The sequence below is a fragment of the Lucilia cuprina genome, chromosome 2 (assembly GCF_022045245.1).
Source record: "Lucilia cuprina isolate Lc7/37 chromosome 2, ASM2204524v1, whole genome shotgun sequence".
In the NCBI taxonomy this organism is placed as follows: domain Eukaryota; kingdom Metazoa; phylum Arthropoda; class Insecta; order Diptera; family Calliphoridae; genus Lucilia; species Lucilia cuprina.
This window is the reverse complement of record NC_060950.1, coordinates 66,193,471-66,197,849: the sequence shown is the minus strand read 5'-3', so window position 1 is coordinate 66,197,849 and position 4,379 is coordinate 66,193,471.

Sequence of the window (4,379 nt, the reverse complement as noted above, 5' to 3'; positions counted from 1 at the left end):
TTAGTTAGTTAGTTAGTTAGTTAGTTAGTTAGTTTGTTAGTTAGTTAGTTAGTTAGTTAGTTAGTTAGTTAGTTAGTTAGTTAGTTAGTTATTTAGTTAGTTAGTTAGCTAGTTAGTTAGTTACTTAGTTAATAACTTGTTGGTTCCTTGATTTATGTTGCTAAAGTTCCTTCAACATCGCATAGCTACATGTTGCAAAGCTTTTACGTTGCAAATATCATGCGACTTCACACCTTTCTGTTTCATTTTTCAGTTCAATAAATTACTCAATTTCTAGTTTGCCATTTAAAACTTTCAATTATTTCATTTAAATCATCCTAAGGTTTTAAAACGAGCGTGTGTGTTATTTATTATTATTTATATAGGTTGTTATACTATTTTCAACTCTTTTGTTTATTAACTGCAAAATTTCTTCATTAAAAAGATTTATTTTCGAATGCAGTTTAGATTTGCAATTCTTGTAAATTAATGTCTAATATTTTATTATTGTTAAGTTGTGTGTTTGTACAAAATTGTAATTAATTTTTATATCGCTATAAAGTCATTAATTTTATTAAATGTCACTGCCATATTTCTTTTCGGTTGTTGTAGATTTTTATGAAGATTTATGTTTAGTTCGTTAAAATTTGATTGTAGCAAAAAAAAAAAAAGAGTTGGATAAAACAATAGAAATTAAAATAAAAATTAATTATGTATATTTTTTTAAGAAATGGCATTTAATTGAAAAACAAAACTTAAAAAAAAAACTGCAGCAATTTTGTTGTTTTTTAATTACGAAAAAAAATTAAAGAAAGCGTGTGTTCAAATATAAAACAGTGATAAATATGGTTTTATTAAAAAAATATATGAAGCGATCTTAAGTTAATTCTATAGTTCAGTCTATAGTCTAGTTTATAGTCTAGGCTATAGTCTAGCATATAGTCTAGTCTATAGTTCAGTCTATAGTCTAATCTATAGTCTAGTCTATAGTCTAGTCTATAGTCTAGTCTATAGTCTAGTCTATAGTTTAGACTATAGTCTAGTCTATAGTCTAGTCCATAGTCTAGTCTAGTGTATAGTCTAGTCTATAGTCTAGTCTATAGTCTAGTCTATAGTCTAGTCTATAGTCTAGTCTATAGTCTAGTCTATAGTCTAGTCTATAGTCTAGTCTATAGTCTAGTCTATAGTCTAGTCTATAGTCTAGTCTATAGTCTAGTCTATAGTCTAGTCTATAGTCTAGTCTATAGTCTAGTTTATAGTCTAGTCTATAGTCTAGTCTATAGTCTAGTCTATAGTCTATTCTCTAGTCTGGTCTATAGTCTAGGCTATAGTATAGTCTATAGTCTAGTCTATAGTCTGATCAAGTCAGTAGTCTAGTCAGGAGTCTAGTCTATAGTCTAGTCTATAGTTTAGTCTTTAGCCTAGTTTATAGCCTTGTCTATAGGCTGTTGTCTAGTCTACTATATAGTCTATGGTCTGTTGCCTAGTCTACTATCTATTGTCTAGTCTATAGCCCTGTCTTTAGTCTAGTGTACAGTCTACAGTATTGTCTATAGTCTATGGTCTAGTCTATAGTATCGTATATAGTCTAGTTTCTGGTCTATAGTCTAGTCTATTGTCTAGTGTATATTCTTCTATACAGTCTGCTATATAATATTGTCAATAGTTCAACTTATATTCTTGTCTATAGTCCAGTCTATAGTTTAGTCTATGATCTAGTCTAACTTGTGTTACAATTAATTGTTATTTTTTAGGCTTTTAAAACTTTCTTTCATAAAAAAAAACTCCAGCTGTAAAACTATTTAACGAACCATAAAATATTTATTTTGATTAAAAGCAAATTTAAAAGCCCACGCTTTTAAGGAAATTAGGACTCTATAGTTGAACAATTGTTGCTTTTCTAAGAAAACACAAGACATTTATAACACACACACACATACACATACACACACAATATTCAAAATAGTTTTTTAAGTAAAATTTTGTTTATTTGTTTTGAAAACTAACAAAGAAATATATTATCTATATGGTTGTTTTTTTATGTTTTTTTGGTAGTAAGTGTTTTGGTTAAAAGAAGAAAAAAAAGTTTATTTATTTATTTGATTGTAGTTTATTTGTTTTTATTTATTTAAGAAAACTTACCTTTTATAGTTAATTTAATTAACTGAAAAATTTATTTTTCGTTAAAACTTAAACAACATCAATCACTTTCTAAAGTTTTCCGCATATTTGAAATGTTTTCTTATGGAAACCAAGTGTGAGTAGATATTTTCATTGGCCTGTTGCCGTGCCTGGTTAGTTGTTTAGTTGGTAATGGGTGATTTAATGTGTTGGCGCTTCAAAGAAATAAAATGACTGTTAAATTTCCATATTGCCCATGGAAGAGTAGTAAGTAGATAGTCAGTCTGTCTGTCTGTCTGTCTGTCTGTCTTTCAAATCAATAACAAATAAATTAAAAAATTTCAAAATTTTAGAAGTGAAAAAAAACTTTAAGGAAAACTATTTGTTTTTTTAGAGATTTGTGGCTTTAGAGTATTGTGGCTTTAGTTTGATCATTATTTGGTTGTCCTATAAAATTAATGTTACTTCCAGTTTTTTATTGTTCCTCTTTTTTTCCCAAAAAAAAAAAAAAAAAAACTTTGAAAAAAGTTTAGGCTTAAAGTAGTAGTCGTCACACATACTACAAGTTTTCATATACATGATCATGATCTTGTCTTTTACGTCTAAAAGTAACATCATTTATTTTCTGTTAATGTTGCTAACGTTATTTTGGAAAATTTCAGTTTTGTGTTGTTGTTGTTGTTGCTGTTGCTATTTTGAAAGTGAAATTGTTAGTTGTAAGTTTTTGTTGCATCTATTTTTACTTTTTAAATTTATTTTTAGCTGTTGATCACAGCGATCTTTCCATATACATACACATGTGTTTTCCAAAATGTTGTCTTAACAATTCACACAAAAGATTTTGTTTTTGGTCTTTTTTTTGCTTCCTAATCTATGGCAATTTATCATCTTCATTTAGCAAAACATTTTTGTACATGTTTTCTAGAAAGAGGATCATGTCATAGTTGAGAGTGATCGTGTTGGGATTGTTTAGTATAAGAGAGAGAGAGAGAGAGAAACAAAGTTATATATTCAATTTGAGAATAGACAAAGCAAAAGATCGTAGACAGGTTAATAGCGTTCTATAAATCGATTTTCGAATAATCGAACAATCGACTTTTTGTCGAAAAAAAGTCGAAGTTGACTAGTTTGTTCCAACAAAGTCGATAACTCGACTATGGTCTGTGAAAAAAGTAGAAAAGTAGACTTTGTAAGTAAAAGTCGAAAAGTCGACTTTGTAAATAAAAGTCGGAAAGTCGACTTTGTAAATAAAAGTCGGAAAAAGCTGAAAAAAGTCGAAAAGTCGTGAAAAGTTTGAAAGTTCGGAAAAAGTCGAAAGGTCAAAAAAGTCGAAAAGTTGGAAAAAGTCGAAAAGTCAGAAAATATCGAAAAGTCAAGAAGTCGAAAAGTGGGAAAAATTCGAACAGTCGGAAAAATTCGAACAGTCGGAAAAAGTCGAATACTCGAAAATAGTAGATAAAAGCCGAAAATAGTCAAGAATTTTAAAAAAGTGGAAAAAAGACAACAAAACTAAAAATAGTCATAAAAAACTCGTAAAAAGCCAAAATATAGTCGAAAAAAGTCGGAAAAAGTCGAAAAGTCGACTAATTATAAAATACTTAAAGTCGAAAAGTCGACTTTTAACTAAATGCAAAAAGTCGAAAAGTCGACTTTTAACTAAATGCTAAAAGTCGAAAAGTCGACTTTTAAAACCCTACTTGTTAATGAGAATAAGTAGAATAAGAAGTAGTCAAAAAGTCGTAAAAAGTCGAAAAAGTCGGGATAAGTTGATAAGTCGGTAAAATTCGAATAAAAAAGCCAAAAACTGGAAAATAGTAGAAAAAAGTCAAAAATAGTCGAAAATTTTAAAAAAGTGTAAAAGAAGTCAAAATGTCGAAAAAAAATCAAAAAGCCAAAAGTCGGAAAAATCGACTATTTATAAAATACTTTAAGTCGAAAATCGACTTTTAATTAAATGCAAAAAGTCAAAAAGTCGAAGTCGACTTTTCGTTTCAACTATAGAACCCTTCTAGTTAATAAGAATTTCAAGATCATCTAATCTATAAAGATCGCTTAAAAAACTGTCAAAGATGAAAGTGATCGTGGTAGGATTGTTTCCTATAAGAGATAGACAAAATTATATTCTTTTATTTGATTCTTGAATATACAAAACAAATGATCGACAAGTGAATATTGTCACCCTGTGTTAAGAATACGACTCTGTATTTAATATATTTCGTTTCTGAGTTAGTCAGGAAATTAATATAGAACTGAATTCGCAAGAGAATAGACGCGTGCGC